Raw genomic sequence first — 27,623 nt, 5'->3', positions numbered from 1 at the left:
TAAATTATACCCTAAAGGTTGATTAAGTTCTCCAGTGGGCAAACCACAGCCCATTTGTTCCTTCAGACAAGGGTAGGATTTATCCACCTTCTGCAACTTTGTTTCTGTGGACTAATGAATTGATCCCCTTGGTCCTCACATTAAATCACAGAAGCTCTGTGTCACCATCTTGTTGGAGGGAATGTCCCTTCCTCTCTCCTTTTACTAAGCTTCTGCCTTTTATTTTTATTTTTTTAAGATTTATTTATTTGAGAGAGAATCTGTGAGGAGGAGGAGGGGCAGAGGGAGAGGGAGAGAGAGAATCCTCAAGCAGACCACCCCGCTGAGTGTGAAGCATGACACGGGGCTTGATCTCATGACTCTGAGCTCATGACCTGAGCCGAAACCAACAGTTGGACACTCAAAAGTGACTGAGCCTCACAGGCACCTCCTGAACTTCAGCTTTTTAATGGTTCCAGTGGGGATGAGGCCATGGTACCTGGCTATTGGTGGGAGCAGTGAGTGGTAGGTGCCTCGGGTGGAAATGGAAAAGCAGGGAGGGCTCCAGAACATTTAGGGAGCAGCTCATCTTTAGGCAGGAGTTTAATCCTCCCTGTGGCACTTCTTAGTAGTGGGGACTTAGGCAACACTGATTTAATGAGTCCCTTGGCCTTCAGGGACCCTTTGAAGCTAGGTTTCCACATCTGGAAAACAGGATAATAACAAATGATGCTTCCTTTATGGGACTGTTGTGCAGATAAGAAAGTGGGGGTGCAATACGACCAAGCACTTAATGTAATGTGCTGTCACAAAGTTGGCATTCAGTACATATTGGATCTGGATCTGTTAGAAAAAGAGACAACATGTATAAAAGTATAAACAAGTACAAATACATTGAATGCAAACTGCTTATATACAGGCTGAGAAATAGGTGTGGAATTATTTGGGTAGGAGGAGGTGATTTGTGGGATGGCAGATGAAGCTACCCAAGGAAACTCTGAGAAACTTCCATGTGGATGCCCCTCTACAAGACATATCTGTTAACACAGGCAGTCTTTTTGAGTTCTTCATGATGGTCTTGGATTGGTCAGGGCTTCTGTGTGGGGCTCCTGGCTCTGTTTCTGTTCCTGCTGATAGCAGGAAGCTCAGCCCCACCCTTGCAGAGTTGCAAGATTTGGCAAGTAAAAATAGAGAATGCTCAGTTAAATTAGCATTTCAAATCAACAATGAATAATTGTTTAGTATAAGTATGGCTTATGCAGTATTTGGGATGTGCTTAAATAAATAAATAAATTCCATTGTTTAATTGAGATTGAAATCAAACTGAGTGTCCTGCAGAGTATTTGGAGACCCTACCCCTAACACCTCAACTTGTAAGAGACCAAGGGCAGAACTCAACAGGATACTCTATACTGATATGTAGTTAAGAGGAATTAACTAAGAGGTTGGATTGATTGAAGAAAAAGAGCAAGGGCAAGGTGGAGGTATATGAAGGATGTCTTTGTCAGAAAAGCCCTCTCCTCAACTCTATTTGGATCAGGGGGTCTCCTAGCATAAGCACCAGGATTGATGCTTATTCCCCTGCACTGTGGCAGTGTGGGGAATTTGGGCCCAGAGGGAAAGTGCTGCCTGCCCTGGATAAGGATCTGAAAGAAAGTACATGTGACCATTGGTCAGGAGTTCCCCTAGATTCCAGTCAGTCTTCTGCCTCAGCGTCAAGTCTTATAGCATCAAATCCACTGCTCCTCTCAGCACCCACTGTTTTCATGTTTCCCTGATGGACACAGAGACTTTTCATTAATCCTCCACACTGTGGTAATGCCCCTTAGTAAATTCTTAGGACAACAACATGGTTTGAAGAGAAGACAGAACAACGTGGCTTGAGGAGGCAAAGAGAACATTAAAAATATAAAAATAAATGGTATCACCAACTGAAGTTTGGAGGGAGATGATGTTAGAAGAACTTTAAAGCACTCATTTCTTAATCGTATATAGTGAAGAGTAAACCAATGCTATCAAAAGCTGATGGAACAAGAGCCAAGCACATAATTTAGAGTTATACACATAACCATTAGAAAAACTTAAAAATAATAATGAAACTAACCATACTCAAGAAGTGGGCAGGAGGGTAAGGAAGCCCAAGAGAGTGTAAGAGGCATTCATTCTTCATCTTTCAGAACAGGAAGCAAACAAAACAAAACAAAGCAAAAACACCTATTAAAACCTAAAAAGTATGGGGTGCCGGGGAGGCTCAGTTGGTTATGTGTCTGCCTTAGGCTCAGGTCATGATCTTAGGGCCTTGGGATTGAGCCCTGCATGGGGCTCCCTGCTCAGCGGGGAGTCTGCTTCTCCCTCTGCCTCTGGCCTTCACCCACTCTCTCTCTCTCTCAAATGAATGAATAAAATCTTAAAATAAAATAAAACTTAATAAAGATATATAAGTGTATCATTTTAGCTTTCTTTCTTTTTTTTTTTTAAAGATTTTATTTATTCATCTGACAGAGAGAACACAAGCAAGGGGAGCAAGACAGAGGGAGACAGAGAAGCAGACTCCCTGCTGAGCAGGGAGCCTGATGCGGGGCTTGATTCCAGGACCCCAGGATCATGACCTGAGCCAAAGGCAGATGCTTAACCAACTAAGCCACCCAGGTGCCTCACAGGTTACTTTTGATGGGTTATATTACAGCAAAAACCACTGCCTAATAATAAAAAGATGATTTATTATTTTGCTTATAAATCACAGAAGGCAGACTCACTCACATGTGGGGACCTGAGAAATGACATGGCCAAGAGTTCTCTGGGTTTTCTTTTTTGCCTCATATAGTCCAGACTTGAGCTAAAGAAGCCAGCAACCCAAAAAGGCCAACAGGAGCAGACAACAACAGCAATAAGCCCTAACTAAGAAAAGCCTGCTTTCTCTAGTCAAAGGAAGAAGAAAGGAGCAATCTAGAAAAACAGAACATTTTTAGACATTAACTGCTCCTTCAGCCAAATACCACAGAAAAAGCTGTGGCTCCATTCCCACCCATGCCGGTGAAGACCATGTGAAGATTCAATGCTTCTAATCCTTGTGAGCTTGTATTGAGGTACTCTTGAATCCCCCACTCTGGGATAGGCAGAGAAGGCCAAGTAGGGGGCTAGGACTTTCATCCCAACTGGCCTGCAAAAGTGTTCCCTCATCCCCACTTTGAAGGGTAGGTGGAGATTACATGGGAGCTGTATCTCCCATTGTCATCCAGCAGTAACAAGAAGCCCCTTCCTACAAGGGTCAATAGAGACTGTAAGGGGAACGTGGATTTCCGTCTGCTCCCTGGCAATAACAAGGTGTTTCTCCATCCCCCACAACCCTGCGACCTCCTGCAAGAACAGTATCAGAAAAACTCACTTAACAACAGAAATTTTTATCAGACCCAGAGTCTGAAACTTTTTTTTTTCAGAGTCTCCTGTTTTGATATATAGTTTTTTTTTATTGGTTTCCTGTGGCTGCTACAACAAAAACTGGATGGCTTAAAACAACAGAAAGTTATTCTCTCCTATTTCTGAAGGCCAGAAGTCTGAAATAAAGGTACTGGCAGGGCAGCTTTCCCTCTGGGGGCTTTAGGGAATAATCTGTTCTTTGCCTCTTCCAGTGGCTGGTGGCAGTCTTGTTTTTTTGACTTGTGGCCACTTCAATCCCATCTCTGCCTCCATGGTAACAGTGTGCTCTCCTTTTTTATCTGTTTCCTCTGTGTGTCTCTTATGAGGACACTTGTCATTGAATCTAGAAGCCACCTGGATAATTCAGGATGATCTCCTCATCTGAGGATCCTTAACTTCATGACATCTGCAAAGACCTTTTTGCCATATAAGGTCACATTGATTCATTCCAGTGATCAGGATATGGGCATACCTTTTGGGGGACCACAATCCAACCAACTATAAGGTTTAGCTCAGTTCTATCAAAATATCAGCAAGATTTTTGTAGACATAGACAAGATTAGCCTAAAATTTATATGGAAAGGCAAAGAATTTAAAATAGCTGAAATAATTTTGAAAAAGAAAAATAAATGAGAAGAATCAGTCTACTAGATTTTAAAATTTATTATATAGCTGCAGTAATCAGGATTTGTGTGATATTCGTAGAAGGATAGATAAGATGGATCAATAGAACACAACACAGAACCCAGAAATAGACTCTTACAAATATGCCCTACTGGGTTTTGACAAAAAGTAAAAAGAAAGAAAGAAGAAAGAAGAAAGAAGAAAGAAAGAAAGAAAGAAAGAAAGAAAGAAAGAAAGAAAGAAAGAAAGAGAAAAAGAGAAAAAGAGAAAGAAAGAAAGAAGAAAGAAAGAAAGAAAGAAAGAAAGAAAGAAAGAAAGAAAAAAGGAAAGAAAGGAAGAAAAAAGGAAAGAAAGAAAAAGGAAGAAAGAAAAAAAGGAAAGAAAGAGAAAAAGAGAAAGAAGAAAGAAAGAAAGAAAGAAAGAAAAGAAAGGAAAGAAATAGAAAAAGAAAGAAAGAAAGAAAAAGAAAAAAGAAGAGAAAAAAGAAAAGAAAAGAAAGAAGTGGTTCTGGATCAATTAGATATCCATAGACAAATATATGAAATGCAACCTAAGTCTCCTTTCTTTATAAAATTAACTCAAAATGCATCATGAACTTAGATGTAAAATGTATAACTATAAAAGTCCTAGAAAAAATAGGAAGATATCTTTGGGATCCAGGGCAGAAAGGTATTAGACTTCATACCAAAAGTATAATGTTTTAAAGGAAAAACTGCTAAGTCTGAAACCTCAAAAAATTTGCCCTATGAAGAGACCCTGTCAGAAAGAAAAGACAAGCTATCTACTGGGGGAAAATATTTACAAACCACATACCTGACAAAGGACTAGTAGCTAGTATACGTAAGGATCACTCAAAACTGAATAGAAAAAAAAAATCAATTAGAAAATGAGCAAAAGACACAGATATGCCACCAAGAAGAATATACAAATAGGAATAAACACATGAAAAAAAGCTCAATATCATTAGGGGTGCCTGGGTGGCTCAGTCAGTTAAGCTTCTGAGTTCTGATTTCAGCTCAGGTCATGATCTCAGGGTGGTGAGATCTAGCCCCATATTGGGCTCCACACTAGGCATGGTGCCTGCCTAACATTCTCTCTTTCCCTCTTCCTCTTTCCCTCCCTGTTATTCTCCCTCTCTTAAAAAAATGCTCAACATTATTAGCCAGAAGGGAAACAAAAATTATATTTGCAATGAGATATTACTACCTACTTATCATAATGGCTAAAATAAAAAACAGTGACAATACCAAACAATGGCAAGATGCTGAGAAACTGGATGATTCTTATATCGCTGATGAGAATGTCAGCCATCCTGGAAAACAGTTTGCATTTTTTTTTTAAAGCCAAACATGTAAGTACTATATGATGCATCAATTGTACCCCTAGGCATTTATCTGAGAGAAATGAAGACTTACGTGCACACAAAAACCTGTACATGGATGTTCATAGCAGCTTTCCTTTAGTAATCAAACGGTAACTACTGGAAGCAACCCAGATGTCCTGCAGTACATGAACAGTGAAACAAATGGTGATGCCTCCGTATCTTGGGAAACCTAGTAATAAAAAGGAACAAACTATCAGTGCACTCAATGACCTGGAGGAACTTCTCGAGAATTGTGCTGAATGAAAAAAGCCAATCCCAAAAGGTTATAGACTTTACAGCTACATTTATATAACATTTTTGAAATGACAACATTATAGAAATGGAGAATAGAATAACAATTTCCAGGGGTTAAGGGGAGGGTGGGAAGGAGGTGGGTGTGGCTATAAGAGAAAAACATGGAGGATCCTTGTGACAAAGGCCATGTCCTGCATCTTAGCTGTACAGATGTCAGTATTCTTGTGATACTGTACCACAGTGTTGCAAGATGTTAGCATTGAAGGAAACTGGGTGAAGGGTAAAGGAGACCTTTCTCTATTATTTTTTAGAATTGCATGTCAATCAACAACTGCCTCAAAAAGTTTAATTAAAAAAACCTGAAACAAACTTTAAAAAACCCTTATTTTTGTATTACTTTGATCATTAAAAATAAAAATAAACAACCTACAGGAAAATATATTTAACATAAGTTACAGTAGTTTAATGTTATTATTGTAACATGATCTTTATATAATTGTTAAGAATAGACAAGTAGATAGAAAAATAAAAGCTGCCAACAAGTAAACCTCAAACTGAGAAATGCAAATGGCCAGTAAGTAGTGTGGCCATGAATTCCATTTGCTTCCCTACTGGTTAGTGCCTCTTTTCACTTTTAACACACTCCAGACCAGACAACCAACTGATAAAAAGATGTTCACCTTCATAAGTAATAAGAGAAATGTGAAAAACAAGTTATTGCTGTCTCCTATCAACTTGCTAAAGAATAAAAGTCTGTTAATTCTCACTGTTGGCAAAGGTGTGGAAAAAGTGCATCTTATGTTTTGTTGGTGAGAGTATAAGTTGATTCAAGTTTTCTGGAGAGTAACTGATCAATAATGTTAAAAATTTTTGAAAAGTATATTCTCATGAATAGCAATTCCATTTCTAGAAAATTAGATAAGTAGACAAAGGTATATGTTGAAGGATTTGTCCCTTAAATGCATATATATGGTGAAAACTATCCAAATAGCAATCATCATTAATACTTAAATAATGGTACCTACACATGTACATGTCGATGAAATGTTATGTATGTATAGTAAGATATTGACATATCTCAGTAAATGAGTAATTTGCTAATGCTTATTTTCTTATGTATATTATTTGTGTTTTCTAAATTATTTTTAAAAAACATGTATTATTGTTATAATCAAAATACAGCAAATCTATTTTAAAAGGGTCCTGAGAAAATTATACCTAGAAGATCAAGGTAGCCTCAAGGAGATTAAGTGAGGCAAGAAAAATGCAGAGTGTCATTTAGGAAAGTGGCCTCCACAGGATGTAGGAATTGATTCCAGCACCTAAGAACACAGTCAAGGCTGGGCCTAGTCATCCTGAAAAATATAGCCACCTTGCTGTCCCGCAGTGTTGAATGCAGTGGCTGCACTCAAAATTAGAACATATGGGACAGGTACTTCAGAGAGCATAAAAATCTATGAAAATGTAGCTTATCACTCTTGTTACATGTGGCCTCTCCTTGCTGCTGAGCTGGGGTTTAATGGTAGCTCTGGAACACCAAAGAGCCAACTGGATCCTCCTTGCTCATGAATGGGGCGCTCTGGTGAGCAGTTCACATTCAACCCTTTGGCCATCCTTAGGCTCCATGCTGAGACATCACATGGTGTGGTGCCCAGAGCAAAGGTTTGGACATCATAAGGCACGGGATTAAATTCTGACAGACCCATTCATCATTTCAGAAAACCTGGGCAAATTGCTGTAATTCCTCTAGCTGTGTCCCCTACTTGGAAATGAAGAAAACAATAATCCTTATATTAGAGGACTTTTCTGAGGATCTGATGAAATGGGGTATGTGAAAGTGCTTTGTAAATGCAATTTCTGCAAAGCCCAGTTATGCGTGTTAAAGAGGCAGTGTGGATACTAGAAAGGCATGGCATTCCAGTGTGCAGCCAGAATGACCATCTGCAGTCACGTGAATTTGACAAGTTTCTTTAAACTTCCATTTCCCCATCTATAAAATAAAAATTATAATACCTTCCTCATTGTGTGTGTGTGGTTTTTTTAAGTGAAAATTACATGAGATAGTGACATAGGGAAGGAAACTCAAATTTATTAAGTTTACCTGCTATGTCATACACAAACTAGATGCTTTTATATGATAGTAAATACACAAATATAAGGCATATTTCCCTCCAAAATACCCCTTGATGTAGAGAGTTTTGCCTTACATTCAGGTTCTTACAACGTCTCTAACTGTGGGATGTTCTCTCAGTTATTTTATATGTGAAAGACAACATACCATTTGGAAAACACACTAGACCATAATGACTCAATGAATGCTGGTTTGGGACACATAAAGGTCATTTGATGGGATCCGGGAAATAGGAGGCCTGAGCGCTGAATCAGGAAGCAGCATTCCAGATGGTTAACCAGCACATGAGGGGCCTGACTGTGAATCAGCATCTTTAGAGGGGGGTTTCTAGCTCTCCCTACATCTTTAGTGAAGTCAATTCTTTGGTACAATGAATAGGTCAAGACTGGGGACTGGTTAGGTATGTTGTAGAGACTCCACCCTCTTTCATAAGACAAGAAGATGGCAAATCTACCCATGCCACCAGCCCCAAGGGGCTTTTGTCCTTCCCTTTACAGAGGATCCTCTTGCCCAATCCAACTCAGAACTGCCCAGTGTCTTGTCCCCATGCCAGCCTTTCATGCTCCATGCTCACTGGACTGCTGGGGGCCTCTCCAAACTACTGAATGAACTGAATGGCTGTTTTTGTGCTTCCTTGCCAATACATGTCTGTATGTTTGGTGGGGTTTAGTCTAACACTTCTGAGGTTATAGGAGAGGGGATTTATAGTTCTCCATGTACCTCTAACCTGAAGAGCCTATCAGTCGTTAAGAGAAAGCCCTGATGTTTGCAGAATGGCCAAATTTGCTGAAGTCAGTTCTTCAAAAATCTTTCACAATGCTGTCTGTCTCTCCACCAGGACATAAACACTTTTAAAGTAGAGATCATGCCATTTCTGTTGACCTCTTTCAAATGCCTAGTATGGTGCTTTGCACAAAAGTAAACATGGGAAGCAGATACCCTTAGTGACTATAAAGGTTGGATTTGGAATAAAACTTCCCCCATTAAGTAGGTGTAAAATGTTTGTTGAGTAAATTATTATTAGCAGTAGTACAGGATTCTGATAATTGCACAAGAGTTATGTCCAGGCCAGCTACTATTGTGCAATCAGTTGTCATAAGTCAACTATTGGTTCAAATGTATCCCTGTCAATAAATTCACCTGCACCACCTACTAAGCCACCCCCGGCAGGGTTGGAGGCAGTCCACACAGCTAGCCCCTCCATCTCCCATTCCTGCTTCTTGGGAAAAGCCAGCAGGATACTTTCTGAGAAGGCTGCCTGAGATCCAGTCCCAACTCATTCCTAACGAGTACTGTTTTTTCCAGTCTAAGTGACCTCCGCATCAGGATGTTGATTATGACAAATGGTAGACATTTTTTGTGCCATTCTATCTCAAGACTTTACACTGCTCTTTCCCCCTAACTATGCTAGGTGATTCCCAGAGGGGGAGCTGGAATGAGAACAGAGTATTTGTTGACTCTTGGAAAATAATAGCTTTTCCCATCAGAGTTGGATTTGGCAATTGTTTTGTGGTTAGGCTTACATGCGTGGTGCTTGTTCTGTTTTGCAGCATCACGTGGGTTTCCACACACATGCCCAGAGGCACCAGTATACCCATACAGATCTACGGGAGAGAGGGGACTGGTGCACCTACATGTGTACATAAGCCCCTCCTATTCTCTACACAGATTCCAAACTTATCCTGAAAAGACCTGGCATGGGGAGAGAAGGGAGGGGAAGCAACTCACTTTAGTCTTATCATATTTGTTTTATAATTGTTTTTGAAGAATCAGGGCCTCTATACTCATGTTCATTCTTTCTCTCTCCCCGCTTGGCTTCCATCCTGTCCTCCACCCTGGGAGGGCTCCAACTGTGGGCATAAGCCCAGGTGTGTGTGTGCTGAGCTCAAGATGATGATTCACTCCAAATATAGCCTTGTAGGCCCTATATGTGTCCAGTCAGGAGGAAGTCAGGATATTGCCCTCCCATATTAACCATCCTCTCTGCTTGCTTGTGGCTGTGGTGCTTAGGATAGTCATAGGGAACAGGCATTCTAGACTTGAGGGGTGATAGTCTATCTTTCCAGGACTGCCTTCATTATTTTAGAAGCTGCTTATCTCAGGAGACTGTGCCTTTGGGATCCCTAAGTACTTAAAGGCTGCTGGCTCCCACATCCTTGAGATGGTCCCACTGGGTTCAGTTCATTTCAAACAGTTTGAAACTAATGTTGCTTGTCTTACATGTCAAGACAGCAAACATGAGTGTGAGTTCCATCAAGAGGAGGAAAGGCCTCTCCTTCTCGTCTAAGATGGTGACAACATGGCCCTACTCCTCCTACACGAAGGAGGTTCTTTATAGTTAGTGTCTAGGGCCACCAAGGCGTGCCTCTATAAATGGAACTTTATAGATAAACTTTCCAAGCGAATTTTATCAGGCCCCTCAATAGTGTTGGCTGACAGGGAGAGGCAAAGCTGTATTAGCTTTCCACCAGCAAGTATGTATGACAAGTGAGATGTTAATGAAGTTGAATAGGTAACTCCTGGCCTAGAGAAGAGCAAGAGATAGACATTGTTTAAGAGATATGGGCTCTTTCACCTGGCACCTATGGTTTGTCTCTCCACTGATTATGCGCTGGCTTCAGCAAAGAGGGTAGGTAATATAGGTAAAACATGATTGTATTCTGGTTGTCAAGGATACAGGAAATCTGTTTGCTTAGCTCAATACATAAGCAAACTTAGTAAGCACAACCCAGCATTTGGATTTCTGGGCCTTTACCAAATCTCTGCATCTCTGCCCCAAAGCTATGCTAAGTTTCATGATGTGTGGCATCTTCTTTCCATGTTCCTTTTCTCTCTACCACACGGTCGGCCTATGAACTACTGACATAAAATGAAATCCCTCATGGCAAGGGAGTTTCAGCCAGCAGCAGAGTTTGCCTGATGTTGTTCAGCCCTCAGAATGATAGCACTAGGCGAGGAGAACATTCACAGCCCAGCTCCCAGCACTGATTCCTCAGGACTGTGAGGAAAGCAGAGATTTCCTCAGCTTGTTGATTGGCTTGGTTCAAAGGACAGGTGACTGTAATGGAAAATGTGATGTTGAAAGGCTGAAGTAAAAGGGTCTTGGAGCCAGAGAGAAACATTGTAGACCTGAGAGCAAGAAGGCTAAACCATAGATGTTGTTGACATGTTTTCATATCAATCAAGTGCCCGGGACCCAGGTACTAGAATGGCAGGGTCCTTCTGGCAGGATGGTGGGGAAGCTTGTGGGACTTGTCAGGCCATGGTGAGTCTCACTGGCTGTTCTGTTTTCCTGGGATCATCTCTCGTGGAGTCTGTTTTCCTTTCGTCAATTGGCAAATCATTATAGAGTCACAAGTGGACTACATGTGAATGTTCCCCAGGCTTCATTAGCTTTGCACAAAAATGAGATTGTCAACCCTTAGGATCAAATTTTGTTTGCTCAACTGCATCCTCCATGGGATTTTGGTCTTTCTTTCACAGTTCTGGCCCCACTAGTATCTCTTGGAGTTCTGAGGATGTGTCTTTTTTTTTTTTATTTTTTAAGATTTATTTATTTATTTTAGAAGGGCAGGAGAGGCAGAAGGAAAGAGAGAGAGAGAATCTGAAGCAGACTCCCTGCTGAGCACAGGGCCTGATGTGGGGCTTGATCTCACAACCTTGGGATCATGACCTGAGCTGAAATAAAAAGCCAGATGCTCAACTGACTGAGCCACCCAAGTGCTCCAAGGATATGTCTTATATGCTTCATGGTCAGTCCAGATGCATGGAAACAGCACCCTGTGTTCTGTGAGCCACTGTTTAAGGGGTCGCCCTTTAGTAGATCAAGGTTGAGTTATATATGATCCTTTCTCTTTCAGGCACACCACAGAGGATAGTGAGGGTAAAGTCCAACAGAAGCCATGCATGCCTTTCACTTACACTGTACTCTGAGATGCATTCTCCCTGAGTAGGCTCATTCTTCCTTTATGTTTGCCTTCTTTTATCCTCTCCTCCCCTGTTACAGTTCACTGGTTGAAGAAGCCAAGTTCACAGAAATATGTTTTTGTAGCTGAATGAATCAAAATGTACAGGTAAGTGTGGAAAAATCTGATTGCATCCACAGGGAGGAGGGCCTGAGGGAGCAAATGAGGGGCAGGCCTAGAGAGCCCCCTGGGAGAGGTTTGCAGAGCATGGAGAGAGCTGAGAGATGAGGTTACTGGAGATGTGGGAGGAGGACATCCTATGTGCCTCCATAGCAACCCAGGCTTTCCTGACTTGCCTACCACAATTACAGTGCCTTGTAATTGCTCTTTCAGCTGTCTCTCCACTAATCTATGAGCTTCAGAGACTGAAGCTTTAATCTCTGTATTCCCAGAATCCAGCTCAGTTCCTGATATATAATAGGTGTTCAAAACACAGAAGAATGGCTTGAGCAAAGATCTGGAGGCGAAACAGGCAAATTGCGGGCTGGAGGCAGTAAACAAACTTGCTTGGTTCAAAATGATGGAGATGACTCTTATGAAGGAAATGACTCTTATGAGGGAGGGTGACACTTTGGCAGTTAGCCTTGAGTACTTGGATTTTACTTAACTGTGAGTCAGTAGCTGGAATCAATCCTTTAATGTAGATCCAACAATACAGTTTAAGAATTAATATTCAGAAGGTGTGTTTAGAATGCTGGGTGCAGGGACAGGAGGAAGGAAGCTAGGGGCTGAGGGACTTACCTAGAAGATGTTATAGGTAGTAGGCATGAGATGAGAGAGGTAGGGACTGAAGGAGCATTTATGGAAATAAAAGGGGGGGGAGGCAAGAGGGAGGTTGAATGAGCAGGAATCAGGCTGGACTATTTGAAAGAGTTATAGATGTGGATTCATTCATTTACTCATTTTTCATGAATTCATGTATGCTTTATATAGCGTTGGGTTGTGCCAGGGCCCTTGCTAAGCACTCTTCTCTGTTGTTGACTGTCAGATGATTGTGGTAGCACACACCACAGTCAGTGAGTAACTGTGCAACACAGTATGGACTCAGGCTTCAGTTTCTGCTGGTTCATGTCCTAATTCTGTCTGTATGCTTTTTGTCAAGTTTTTAAACTTCTCCAAATCTCACTCTCCTCGTCTGTGACATGGGGATAATGACCTGGCTCACAGAGTTGTTGTGAGGATTGCCTGAGCTAATACACAGAGAAAACTACAGCTAGCTATCATATAATAAATGCAGATGTCTTAAAGAAATGCCCATGTGTTAAGCACTGTGATATTAGGATATCCACACATAGACAGGGAAGATCCCATCTTGCCCCCTAGCACCCTGAAGACAACTTTGGGGGATGGAAATTTGCCAACTGTGCTGTGTAATATAATGTGGTAAATGATCTAACGGAAGGACGATGTTAGTGCCATGGAACTCACACCAAGAGATTAAGGGGCCTGAGGAGTTAAGAGAGATGCCATAAAGGAAATGGTCATGGAACTGGATTTTGAAAAGGAGTAGAAATTTGAAAGATGAGAGGACGAAGGAAGAAAAGGAATTTCAGACAAAAGGTAAAACTGTACAAAAGAACAAAAGAAAATGACACACCTTTCTCGCAGTGTTATTGTAGGGGCTGGACTGAAGTACCACAGATGCACTGTACAAAAACCTGCAAAGTGCATAGTAAGCACTCAACAAATCAGCAAACACTAGGTCTCTCCAGGCCTTTGCTGAATATCAGCTGTATCTTCTCTGGAAAACTTGTAGCTCAAACCAAGAAAGGAGGTATGCTTCAGAAAGGAGAGGAGAAAGAAAGCTGGGGTTCTAAGACCAAGGATTTTATGACCCTGGTTAATGAGTGAATGAAGAGGGAGGAAAGCAAGTGTCTGCAAAGGAGGGTGACAAGGTCACTCAGGGTAAAGAGCAGAAACAAGATGATTCATGTCATAGAAGCCAAGGAAGGAAAAGTCTGAAGAATGAGTCTGGTCAGTTGTGTCAAATGTAATGTGAAGTAAAAAATAGAAGAACATTCTCCGTAGTGCTTCTGGTGGCCTTCAGCATCCTCCTCAGAAGTTGCCATGGTAACCACTGCAGCCACTCTAAAGGGCTATCTCTCCAGTGTCTACTCACAGCTCCAGAAATGGTTCTTCTTCCTCTGGCATCCCTACTGTCCTCTGCATCCCATACCTTCCCCAGGTTCATGGTGTAAGCACATCCCAGAGAGGTGGGAGCAAGAGGGCACACTGCTGTACCTAGAGCCACCCTACAGACCAAGCCACTCTCCCAGGACAGCCCCACCCACCTGAACTTTTCATGGTTACAGCATCTATGTAGAAGAATGCCACACACCCCCCCCCCCCCCGAGGAATTTGGTCACTGAAATAAAAGCAAAACAAAGCTTTCCCATGTTATTGTTGCTGGGATTGGTCTTCAGATTACCTATTGGTACAATTCTCCCAGGAGATGACCTTAAGGACTCAGACCTCAAATATTTAGTGACAAATAAATAGGGTTGTCAAGATAAAGTCCTATGAGACTGGGTCACTCACAAAGGCACTGATAAATAATGAGACCATATCAAACTACTAAAATGTCAATCTATCCCAGCACCTATAACAAAATTCAGGGAACTTATAGTTCCTAAAAACTACAGATCAATAGGCCTTCCTTTGCTTGAATCATATACCAGTGCATCAGGACATGGGCTCCCTCCGCTTTATTTACAGTTGAAAAGTAAAGTAGAATAAAATGGAAGTTACTCTGGAAAGCACAGAAATACAATGGAGGAGGCAAACACGATCGGAGGTTTCCTTTTTTGTGTCTCTTCTTTGCCTCATATTTTCTAAAACTTAGTGAATCAAATCTGAAGAACTACTCCAAAAAAGTAGGATAAACTAGTATGCTAATGTTTAATTCACGTTTGGTTGATCAGTACCTTAAAACTTTGACCAAAATGGACTTAAAAGATGAAAGGAGATCTTGATATAATTTTGGTGGAGAAGTAAGGGCAAAAGCAAGTAGTTAAGGAGGAAATAGTTTGTAAGGAGGGAAAAAAGCTACAGCTAAGAAATTGGCAAACAGAGCAGTGAGGATGGAAATCTGTGCTAGAAGCTCTTGCCTCTTCATCGGGTACTGAGCTGTGTTCTCACTGTAGTTCCCATGCTGCTAGACTTCCTCACTCCATGCCCAGTAAAACTTGCTCCTTGGTCACCCAATAGATCAGTCCTAACCTAGCATCTGCTAATTGCAAAGCAGAACACTGAGCATATGGAGCACAGAAAGAATAAAACTCGAAAGCCTCCTTCCTCTTCACCTATCTCAGAGATCCTCCTCTGATCCCCCCCACATGAGATCAGGGCCCTCATCCTGGGCTTATGAAACACCCCGAGTGTCTCATTCACAATAGCTATCACCCTTGTGTTTGATTAATTTCTGTCTGCCTATAAGATGCAAGCTCTAAGAGGGCAGTGACTCTTGGTGAACTGATCCTACCTGTATCAAGGGCGTCTCGTATAGTGCCTTACACAGACAGAGGGGCTTCCATACAGGATGAGGGAATGAGTACACAAGCAATGGAAGAACGGATACCATTTCTAGCCTATGGAGATCATTACCTCACCCCTCTCTTGGAACAGCAATGGCAGGATGTCATTCAAATATCAGCTCATTCTCCCCTTCCTTCTCTTTCCTTTTTTTTATGCTTCTCCTCATACTGCCACATGCTTCACTCCTCACCCCTCCCACCAGCCCCTCAAATATTAAAATAACAACATCATCAAAAACCACAAAATGCATTCTGAGTGTCTGCATCCTGGAGGAGGTGGTGGTGCCAAAGTGGGCTGGATGAGCACAGCCCACCTCCTCTGCTATGCCGCATGGGGTTTTTGTATAATAGGAACATGTCGATTGGCATGTTCTCAGTTTGGAAAGAGAAGCCATGCCTTGTTGTGGCTTTGAGTTCAGACCAATTTTTCTTAATCTTTGAAGATGAAGAACCCTATAAGCAAAGCAAGTCAAAATGAGCCTAAGTGCTTCAAGCTCTAGGCAAGGCAGGAAGAATGCCATGCGGTGGTATTGTTTAGAAAGAGACTTGGTAATTGCTGTACTGGAGAGCCGACATTTGCAGAACTCAATTGTGTGGCGTCCGACTGAGTAAGTTAGCAAAATAAAGACAGATGGCAATGGATTAACTCCAACACGCCCACCAGACAATGGCAGCCAACATGGAGAACTGCGGAGCGCTCTAAAAATGCGCTTTCTGGAATAGCTCTCCAAATGCCTCTATTAGATGCCACCTAGTGACTCCCCAAAACATTGCATCTTGTACAACCACGTAGGCTGAGGACACAGGTTAAGGAGATCTTGCCACACATAGATGGCTTTTTTTTTTTTTTTAATAGGAAGAGAGTGAGAGATGGCAGATCATGAGGGACTTGAGAATTTATAGTTTAACGTCAGTTCACTGAGAAAAAATGGTTGAATTCTGTATTCTAACTTGTATGTTTAGAAGAGAAAAAGATGAAAGAGAGAGAGAAGGAGGGAGGGAGGAAGGCAGGGAAAGAGGAGGGACAGAGGGAGGGAGGAAGAAAAAAGAAAGAAAGAAAGAAAGAAAGAAAGAAAGAAAGAAAGAAAGAAAGAAACAAACAAACAAACAAACAAACAAACAAACAAAAGAAAGAAAACAAATCCTGCAAGACAGGCAACTATCTTGCATTCAGAAATACATGACTCAGAGGTAGGTGCAAGATTTAGGACAGTTTATGCATTTAGGTCCTGATTTTATACAAACTAAAACCTAGGGTAGTGAATCATTTCATTTTTTAAAAACGTATTTTATTTGAATTCAATTAGTTAACATATAGTATATCATTAATTTCAGATGTAGAGTTAGTTATTCATCCATTTCATACAACATCCACTGCTTATTACCTCACGTGCCCTCCTTAATGCTCGTCACCCAGTTACCCCGTCCCTCCACCCACCTCCCCTCCAGCAACCCTCAGTTTGTTTCCAGTAGTTTAGAGTCTCTTATGGTTTGTCTCCCTCTCTAATTCCGTCTTATTTTATTTTTCCTTCCCTTCCCCTATGATCTTCTGTTTTGTTTCTTAAATTCCACATATGAGCGAAACCATATAACTGTTTTTCTCTGATAGACTTATTTTACTTAGCATAATAGCCTCCAGTTCCATCCACATCATTGTAAATGGTAAGATTTCATCCTTTCTGATGGCTGAGTAATATTCCATTATATATATATATATATATCACATCTTCTTTATCCATTCATCTGTCGATGGACATCTGAGCTCTTTCCATAGTTTGACTAGTTTGGACATTGCTGCTATAAATATTGGTGTGGGTGCCTCTTCGGACCACAATGCTCGTATCCTTTGGGTAAATTCCTAGTAGTGCAATTGCTGAATCATAAGGTAGCTCTATTTTTAACTTCTTAATGAACCTCCATACCGTTTCTCAGAGGGGCTGTACCAGTTTGCATTCCCCTCAACAGTGTAAGAGGGTTTCCCTTTCTCGGCATCTTCATTAACATCTGTTGTTTTCTGACTTGTTAATTTTAGCCATTCTTACTGGTGTGAGATGGTATCTCATTGTGGTTTTGATTAGTATTTCCCTGATACCAAGTCACATGGAGCATTTTTTCATGTGTCTGTTGGCCATTTGTATGTCTTCTCTGGAGAAATGTCTGTTCATTTCTTCTGCCCATTTCTTGACTGGATTATTTGTTTTTTGGGTGTTGAGTTTGATAAGTTCTTTACAGATCTTGGATACTATCCCTCTATCTGACAAGACATTTGCAAATGTCTTCTCCTATTCTGTAGGTTGTCTTTTGGTTTTGTCAATTGTTTCCTTTGCTGTGCAAAAGCTCTTTATCTTGATGAAGTCCCAATAGTTCATTTTGCTTTTGCTTCCCTTGCCTTTGGAGACATGTCTAGCAAGAAGTTGCTGCACGTGGAAGACCTAAATGTACTATATGTTGGCAAATTTAATTTAAATATATTTTTTAAAAGACCTAAATATGAGACAAGAATCCATCAAAATCCTAGAGGAGGACACAGGCAGAAGAATCATCCATTTTAAATGCCAGTTCCAATTGACTAGCTGAAGCTCTTTGGATAATGTGGAATTGTGAGATGGCTTCCAGGCACAGAGTTGGCACTTTGTGGTCATTGAGGTTGTCTGCAATCATTACAAGATGAGGGGACTAGTTATGCTTGGGTGCATATTAGAGAACCATATATCAGGCTATGAACTCTCCTAATTTGTTTAATAGTGGATATTTAGCCAAAAAGCTCTTTGTATTTCTGATTGTCTGAGGGCAGAAGCTGAAAGGTGCACAGAACCTATAGAAAAGGTGATGCTTTTCCATCTAAAGGAAAGGTGAAGAAATAATACAAGCAGTTTTGCTAGGTTCCACCAAATTAGGGTTTCATTATGTTTGCTCTTCCATTGTGGAAGGTATTGTTTGACAATTTGCACCATTAGCACATAAAATTTAAGTCTTATAGTCCTTGAAAATGTGCTTAGTGATGAGATATTGATTATTCCTAACTATAGGATTTATTTTACAAGTGAAGGTCTCGACAATTTCAGTAACTGACCCAGTATGCAAAGTAGTTGAGGAGAGAATGAGCTTTAGTTTCTGGGCATCTCCATCTCTACTACCATACTGAACTGACACTGTATTTCTTGTTTCTTCCTGGCAGTCTCCTGGCTGCATTTGGGTCAAAAGAGAAATTCTTTTCTCTATTGGTTTTTAACAGCTTTTGGTGACCAGAAAACAATGCCAGCTGTGTAGATTTTGGGGACTTCTAGTCTATAGGGTCAGGTAGTTGTGTGGTTAATTGATTTGACTCTATCCAACAAGATCCATGTATCCTAGGTGAGAGCCTGGGTCCCCAGCTGCTACAATTCTGTTTTCTCAAGCAACTTACTCCTTCTTAGAGGAGTCATGACTGAGGCCATGACTAAGGGATGTGAGAGCTAAGTGAAGAAGGTGACATTTCAGCTGGGTCTTGAAGGGTGAGGAGGAGTTGGACAGGCCAAAGATGAAGGATTAGCGTTTACAAGGGCAAGGTCACATAAAAGGCAATGTGTGATGCAGGAATAATGAGTAGAGGTCCAGGTTGACTGAAATACAGTAACAAGAAGCCATTACTAACAAAGCCAGGAAGGCTTTTTGTATCACTTTTGCTTTGACATGAGCTTCATGTTTGGACTTTATCCTGTAGGCTATGGTCCCCAGTATTCACTCTTAAGGACTCCCTTTTTATACTTTCTTCCCAATTGATCATGTCGTCATAGATTTCTTTTTAATCTTCCCAAATATCACCATTAAAAAGAAGTAACTAATTGTTTCCCATTTTTTAAAGTCATCTAACTTCCATGACTTCCAATTGGAGCCATGGGTAAGTATGAGATACAGCATATTACCACACCGAGTTGATAAAACACCATTCAGGAGAAAAGAAGCTCTCCTATTCAATGAACCATATCATGGGGTATGTTCCAGATATAGAATTTCAGCTGCTGTATCAGACAAACCCTCAAATCTCAGTGGTTTAACACATGAAGGTTTATTATTGCTCAGGTGAGGTCCACTGTGGATTGGGAAGCCCTCCTCCATGTTGCAGCAAGGCCACTGAGAACAGTTCCTCCAGAGTTCCTGGATCAGGGGAAGACAGAACACGGAGGAGGCACCCCATCTCAACCTGGAAGTCACACTATCACTTTTACTCATAATCCATTGGACAAAACTAGTCACGTGCTCCAATCTGACCTCAGAAGAGGGTAGATCACATGGGGATGCATGCAGAATATTTGTTCATCATTTACTGACTCTACCACATAGCATAAATGTGCAGTTTTGTTCCGGGGTTCTTAGGAGTTCAGGACAGCATCCAGTGGAGAACCACTACTCTGGCAATAGGAAGCAGGGGAATGACTGGATTGATTTCTTTCTCAGAAAGATCACATAGGTGGTGTTTCAAAGAATGGACTGTAATGGGTAGACTGGAGGAGGAAAGACCAGTTTGGAGGCACTAGGTCCAAATGAGGGAGGATGAGGGCCTGGCCCAAAGCACTGGCAGTGGGACAGAGCAGGGGAATGGGTTCTAATAATAATCTGGATAAAATTCTTTGGTATTGGACACAAGATATAATGCCCTGAGGGTGTTGGAGGTGCCAAAATTTATTCTTGGGCTTCTAGGCTGGTTGAGTCAAAGACACTATGACAGCAACAGCATGAGTCAGAGCAGAAGGCAGGGCCTCCTTCAAGGTTGCAGGTATAATGGTAGCCAGTCATTCTTTTTCCTTCTGACCTAGTCATTTGCCCTACCCCCTCCCCACCCAAGAGAAGGCCTTAGTCACAGCCTGTGGGAATTCAAAAGCCAAGGCACCAGAGTTAGGGCAGGTCTAGCTAGAAGTTTCAGAGTTCAACCCAGGGATAAAAGGCTTTGTTGCTCTACCCATCATGTTTAGGTGCTCTATTAAGTGTTTGAGCCACAAGTGCTATCACCCAGTGCTCCTTCTTCTCTTCTACTCACTTTCTTTCAACAGTTTTTTTCCTCTGAGACCCTTCCAAATTATCCCCACCAACCTTTCCAATTTGCACCAACCATTACAGCAATCTCCTACTCACTCTGGGTATATTGGAATCAAATGTATCTGTGCACTTCTTATTCAGAAACCTAGTCTGTCCTGTCCTGTCTCCCAATAGACAGCATCCCTGAAGAAATCACACCTTCCCAACTGCTGTGAATTGAACAGGGGGGGTGCAAATCCCACCCTTTTCATAAGAGTGCTATACCCTTTACTAAATCTGGTGTACTCTGGACATCAAACCTTGAAACACAAAAATCAACAGTGTTCCCTTGTTTGAAGCATCTGCCTCTTAGCAGAATCTGATGTCATATGGTTTCTTTGAACTTTATAGACAATTGAAAAAAATCACTAGAGCAGAATTAAAACCACACTTATGAATAATCTGTTCAGTTTCCTCAAAGTTTATTCCATTCACTCACTACAATGAACTACGAATCAGTACATGACCCTTATCATGGACAGCAGTAAAGAATGGTCTTGGGCATAAGCCAACAAAACCCTTGGTACGGGGTTGTACCTCTGTGGTTTACTACATATTACAGGACTTCTCTGAGCTCATCTGCGAACCAGGGGTGATAAAAGGCAAACAGCAGTGCTGTTTGGGGTTTGGGCACATGACTTGTAGAGAATTGAGTGTAGGCCTTGCCCAATAAAAGGTAGCAATACCATAGTTACTATTCAGTTCCCTTCCTTATGGTGTGCGATATTGCAACTCCAAATGTTTCTGCCTTCCTTCCTACCTGGGTTCCCTTGGTTTTGACCTTCTTGATTTTTATTATGCACTGATCCCCATCCATACCTCACATGAAGCCTTGCCCTCCTCCTCACTTCTTAGATCTAGTAGTAATTTTAAAGAGTTCTCAGTATTTTGTTTGCTCAAAAGTTGAACCTAAAAGTACAGAGTTTGCATCAACTGCTTTTATCCATACAGTCTCAGTTATTTATATTTCCATTTGCTGCTCTATGAGACCGTGCAAATGCCAGAGAGATTTGCTTCCAATTCTCTGAGAGCTTCCTGGGAATATTGTCTTGTGGTAGAGGAAGCCGAGCCAGCAGATTCTCCTTTTGCCAGAAGTTCAATAAGTCTCCCTGCCTTTCAGTGGGAAGAGAAATATTTTCAGCTTGAAATGAATACACTGCTCAGAGATAAATTACTTCACGATCTGACTTTTGTGTGGCCATTAATTATCCATGTTAACTGTAGAAACTGGGGTTGAAATCCAGACTATTGTTTCCTTGCTGCTGTTGTGCTCTTCAACCATTTCTCACCGTTTATATGTGTGGCACCAGCAACTCTATGCCTATGTGCACTCTGGGAAGTACTTAAATTTCTTTTTGACATGTGTGATACATTCCTGACCTAGTCTGAGCATTCAAAACAGCTCCACATAACCTTCTGAGGAAAAATTTGTAGGACTATACCCAAAGAAACACAAACACTAAATGACACACTTTTCCATCTGGGCCTGCAGACAGTGTCATGGCATCCTTAGGGTATTTTAGTACTTGAGTTGCCTTCCATCTCTTGCAAATGTTTGACCAGAGCATGGAAGTAACCACATAGGAAAAAGAGAGAGGAAATTACATCTTGGGAGAAATAGCATGGCTGGAGGTATGGCTAGAATGGTAAAAGAGCACATGGTAAAGGAGAGGAGGAGGTGGAAATGTGCTACTATGGGCTGAATTGTATCCCCTAAATTTATATGTTGATGTTCTAACCCCTGAGAAGGTGACTATATTTGGTCTTTAAAGAGGTAATGATGTCAAAGCAAGGTCATTTAGATGGGCCTCAATCTAATATGACTAGTGCCCTTATTAAAGAGGAGGTTAAGACAGACACCCACAGAGGGAAGACAACGGGAAGACACAAGAAGGAAATGATGGCCACTTCCTGCCAAGAAGAGAGGGAGGCCTTAAGGAAACCAACTTTGCTGACCACCTTGATCTTGGACTTCTAGCCTCTAGAGCTATGAGAAAATAAATTTCTGTTGTTTTAGCCACCCAGTCTATAGTGTTTTGTACCACAAGAAACTGATACAAATACCTTACTGGTATATAGCAGCAAGTGAATATTTAACAAATAAAGAAGTTTAGGAAGGCTGGACAAATAATTATGTATCTCTAAAATATTGTATGTAGGTATGTTGCTATTTTATATATATTTGAAGTCACTTTCTATCTCCTACTCCTGAAATGCTTGCTCAAGTTTAAATTGTTCCAGATCTTGTGGTCCATCTCACTTAAATCACACTCAAACTCCCCTCTTTTAGAGAGAAGAGACATTAATTGGTAATTCTCAAACTCTTCTTTCCAGGTATTTCTAAAAGCAGATAAGAATGGTTGCAGCAGTGAATTAGCCTGGAAGGGGAGTTTGAAGTAACCTGACTCTTTTAAGAGTCAGGTTTATTGAGATATAATTTACATAAAGTAAAATTAACCCTTTTAAATTGTACAGTTGGTTAAATTTTTCCAAATGTATACAATCATGTAACCACCATCACAATCAAGATATAGAACATTTCCGTCATCCCAAATTTCCTTGCGCTCCTCTGTAATTTCCTTCCTTTTCTTCCAACCCCTGGAAGCCACTGATATAAATTTTATCCCTATAATTTTGCCTTTTTCAGAATGTCATATAAATGGATTCACGTGATATGTAGCCTCTTATGTCTGGTTTCTTTCATATTTTTTGAAGTCTATTGTTTTGATTCTAAAATTTATTTGAATTTTATATGCAATGCTGCTATATATGTATATATATATAAGGTACATATGATATATCTTCAATGATGATATAATACATATATACATATATGTGTGTGTGCATATATATGTATATATATAAAATGCTGAATAATATATTCATATTTGTTTTAATATTGCAATACATTTGAACCTACTTACCTAGTTAGGTTACTTAAGTATGATCTAATAATAATTAGATAAAATTAATGCTCCATGAAGGTGCCCCATTTACTAATTTAAAAATATTACTACTAATTACAAAGATGTTGGTTGCAAGACATGTCCAAGAAAGTTCAAAGAGATATTCTTTAAATACTGGAGAAATATGGAACAGAGAATAGTGAGCAAAAGTCTTCCTACCTTTTACCAGAGACAGAGATCATAAATGACTTCTTGGGGTTTTAGAGACAACATTATATGCAAAATAAATGGAAAACATTTTTAAAAAGAAAAAAGTATCCAAATAGGCCACAAGATAATCTCAACAGTGATATATCATTAAAACATGCTGAGGTCCAGGGGTGCCTGGGTGGCTCAGTTGGTTGAGTGGCTGCCCTCAGCTCAGGTTATGATCCCAGGACCCTGGGATCAAGCCGTGCATGGGGCTCCCTGCTCGGTGATGAGTCTGCTACTCCTTCTCCCTCTGCCTCTTCCCACTCATGCTCTCTCTCCTTCTCTCTTGATCACTTTATCTCTCAAATAAATAAGTAAAAAAAACAAAAACAAAAACAAAAACATGCTGAGGTCCTAAAGTTTACTACTATCCTGATAGCAGTGGTAGTAGCTATGGAGACTACTGTTTCAGCCAGTACCCACCAAACCACTTCCTCACAACTGGAGGCTTTTTAGTTGGTTGTTTCTCTGGGCCATAGCCTATCTGCAGGACAGGTTTCATATATGTTTCTAGATTGGTAATCAAAAAATAGTTTTGGGGGCACCTGAGTGGCTCAATTGATTAAGTATCCAACTCCTGATTTCAGCTCAGGTCATGATCTCAGGGTTGAGACTGAGCCTAATGTCGGGCTCTGTGCTTAGCACAGAGTCTGCTTGAGATTGTGTCTTGGTCTCTCTCTGCACCTTCCTCTCTTCTCTCTCTAAAATAAATAAATAAATAAAATCTGGAAAAAAGAGTTCTTGAATGAAGGTAATTCTTTTCATGCAAGGTCCAGGTTTTGGAGGAGATCAACAAATAGAAGGAGGGGAAGAAGAGGCACCCACTTGATCTGCTGGACAGTACATTTTCTGCTCTTTTCACAGTCTCCTTAAAATTCTTTAAGATCCCACTCAAATCTTACCTCCTGTAGTGTCTCCATTATGGCCCATTCCCTAACTCAAGGCAGAATGAGTTACTCTCTCCTTGGACCCCTTCTAACATTGTGCACAAAGAGTTAGCACATTTTATGATAATTAGTTCTTTATGTGTATGTGTCCCCTGCTATTCTTTAATGAGCTTGAAGACACAAAGATTGTCTTATCTCTCTCTGTATCCCTAAATCCTTGCATACAGCAAATACTCAATGAGTATTTGCTAAATTTAGTTGGCCCCTATAGCACAGGATATGCCACATGTCACAGGCTCACCTCAACAAGACTTTGGAGAACTAAGAACTGGCCTGTGTGGATGAAAAGCTAGCCTCCATTTTAATTTGTGCATCAGGCCTCATGTTTCCTGCCAGTCTGCCAAGCTTTTGACCCAGATTCTTTCTCTGAGCCTATTTGCCTGGTCCAAGTGCAAATATAATTCCTGATCTGACCCAGATCCACTGCTTCTACTTGTTCCAGCTCACCAGGGTCTCCTGCTTTGGCTTCATCTATGAAACCTGATGTGTGACCGAGGTCACCCTGGTGAAGGGCCAGGTGGGACAAGCTGGATTGCAAGGTCCCAGAGTGACATCTGATTCTCCTGCCTGTCTGTGAGGCAACTGGGTGGGCCAAGTAGAATAAGCCTTCATGGGCTCAAGTATCCACATGCTCCTCACAGTGAATCCTGAGGCAGGAAACAGGTGCAGAGGTGGGCCAGAGCGGAGCCCAGGAAGGAGCAGATTGGTTGGTTGGAATGTACTGCTTGTCCCTCTGGCCGTGTTCATCCCCTTGAAGAAGTATGGATGAGATTGGAACAAGAATACAGGGAAAATAAACAGGAGTATATTCTATTTATACCTAATTAGGGCCCTGTTACCCCTTATAGTATGTTGAATAGTTGGCCCCAAAAGGTATGTCTACGTACTAACCTCTGGTACCTGTGAATGCAAACCTATTTGGAAAAAAGTGTCTTTGCAGATAAAATTAAGTATCTCAAGAATTAAGCTGAACCCTAAATCTAATGACAGATATCCTTAACATGGAGAGGCAGGAGGAGATTTGGGACAGAGACACACAGAGGAAGGCGGCCATATGAAGACAAAATCAGAGATTGGAATTTTGCCGCCACAAGTCAGGAAGGCTTGGAACCACTTCTTGGAGCCAAGAAACTGGACGAGGCAAGGAAAGATTCTCCCATAGAGTCTTCAGAGGGAGTGTGGCCCTCTTGACACCTTGAGGTCAGACTTCTGACTCCAGAGCTATGAGAGTATGAATTTCTGTTGTGTTAAGCCACCAAATTTATGGTACCTTGTTACGGCAGCCCAAGAAAACCAATACACCCCTCCTTTGCTTATATACCAGAGAAATAGGTATACATTGGTGCGCTTGGTCCATGAAGGAGGTTTTAAGAGGATTAGTGAGAAAGGCAAGGCACGAGGGAAGTGACTGGCTCAGAACCACTAAGAAATAACTCCTTTTCTCCCCAAATCATCAGTAGAGACCAAAAGCAAGCACAGGAAAAATGTTTCTACTATTCAATGAAGTTCACTCCAAGAAAGTATCTTCCACTTATATAAGAAGTAATAGCAATAGAAATATTAATATTACAGAGAGCATGCCATATGTCAGGTGCTGTATTACGTGTTCCATTTTTCCAATGAGAAAATTGAGGCTTAGAATGATGAGGCAAACCTTTATACAGTACTTAGGATATGCCAAGCCCTGTTCTAAGAACTTTACAATGATTAATTCCATCCTCAAAACAACCTGTGAAGGAAGAGTTATTTCTGTTTTACTGATGAGAATACTCAGGCACAGAGAGGTTACATAACATGTCTAAGGTCACACAGCGAGGAGCTGGGATTCAGATCAAGCTGGGATTCAAATCTTTGTCCCAAAGATTCTTCTTTTACTTAAGTTATTCCATAGCTCTCGGTTTAAAAAAAAAAAAAAAAGGATTTGAATGCAGGTGTGTCTGACCCCAAATCATATGGTTATTCCATAAGCTACATAGCCTCCTAAAAAGACTGAGAGGTAAAATCACATTGTGAAGAGTGGTCCTGCCCACATGGCCATCCCAACCTGCCCACTCAGTTACAGGCTCTGAGGGTCTTCAGCCAGGAGGCCTGATTCCTCCCAATTGCTTATACAATCTTGAGCGTAATTACCAACATAGATAGAAGCTCAGATCCACTTTGGGGGAGAGACTGAAATTGGTTTTGTGGGCCAGTCTCTGGGAGGTCACAAGAGAGCCCTACCCACCCCTTTCCCTGCTCCCTCTTGCATACTGTCCTGCCCATATTTACCCAGTTGTGTAACTGAAGTTTTTATTGTTTGAACAAATATTTATCAGGCATTTATTGCATTCTATGCAATATGGCAGATGCTGGAGACAGAGTAAAGGCCTAGGTCCAGGCAAGGCATGCATAGTCTCCAATTCAGAGTGATAGATGCTACCAAGGAAGAATAATATTAATTAACAGCCAGTACTTTTTTTATGTGCCAATCATTATATAATCCTCCTACCCATGCTGCTCTGGCTTAACATAGGAGGGTCATCTAACCCAATCTTGGGAAGTCAAGGAAGGCTTCCTGAGGGATGAGTGGGGGTTAACCAGGTAAAGAAAGGGAGCCACAGAGAATGGTCTTCCAGGCAGAAGCCTGAAGCTGAGAAAGCACATAGTATACGTTGTAGAAAGGAAAAGTAGCTTAATATAGTTGGGGGCAGAGCAGGAAGTAGGAGTAGTAAAAGATGTGGTGGGAGAAATGTCTGTAGGTAAAGATTCCCTTGGCTTTGGAAACCAGGATAAAGGTTTATTAGTCCAGCCAGATTGGAGTCCTCCCTATTGGCACCTGTCAGCAGGGGCCCTCAACATCTTTCCCCTTTTGCTGAATTCCCTGCCCCTGTCTACTGCCTGGAGTCTTCCTTCCAGGTGGATGAACAACCCAGAGCTATGACTCTCCCACCCAACTGACTATAAGCATCATTATTGCCCAAAAGCTCCTTGGATATTGACACTGGCCTTAGTGGCTCTCAAGTTCACAGCTCCCCACACCTCCAAATTGATGGTTGGACACCACCAGCCCTTTAGAGCAGATCCATAGAAAAGTTATTCCTCTAGGTCTGGCTCAGTTGCCCCTTCCTCCTCATTATCTGGTTGCTTAGAGGGTCCCTGAATGTTTCAGGAAGATGTCTACCATCTGAAGGTTAAGAAGAGATTCAGAGCTGTTTCT

General features: G+C 41.3%; 1 long non-coding RNA gene across 23 annotated transcripts in view; it reads right to left on the bottom strand.

The window, feature by feature from the left end:
* The window catches only part of LOC140608127 (uncharacterized), a 172,463-nt gene that overhangs the window by 117,703 nt on the left and 27,137 nt on the right, over positions 1-27,623 (bottom strand). For 21 of the 23 annotated variants that reach the window (XR_012010143.1, XR_012010131.1, XR_012010134.1 and 18 more), the window contains one exon: positions 5,436-5,573. This is a non-coding gene — a long non-coding RNA (uncharacterized lncRNA). Of the gene's footprint in view, positions 1-4,833; positions 4,878-5,267; positions 5,333-5,435; positions 5,574-27,623 lie in introns of all 23 variants that reach the window. The other 2 variants (XR_012010144.1, XR_012010145.1) reach the window with 2 other exon arrangements.

The sequence above is a fragment of the Canis lupus genome, chromosome 17 (assembly GCF_048164855.1).
Source record: "Canis lupus baileyi chromosome 17, mCanLup2.hap1, whole genome shotgun sequence".
In the NCBI taxonomy this organism is placed as follows: domain Eukaryota; kingdom Metazoa; phylum Chordata; class Mammalia; order Carnivora; family Canidae; genus Canis; species Canis lupus.
This window is presented reverse-complemented; position numbering and strand designations above follow the sequence as displayed.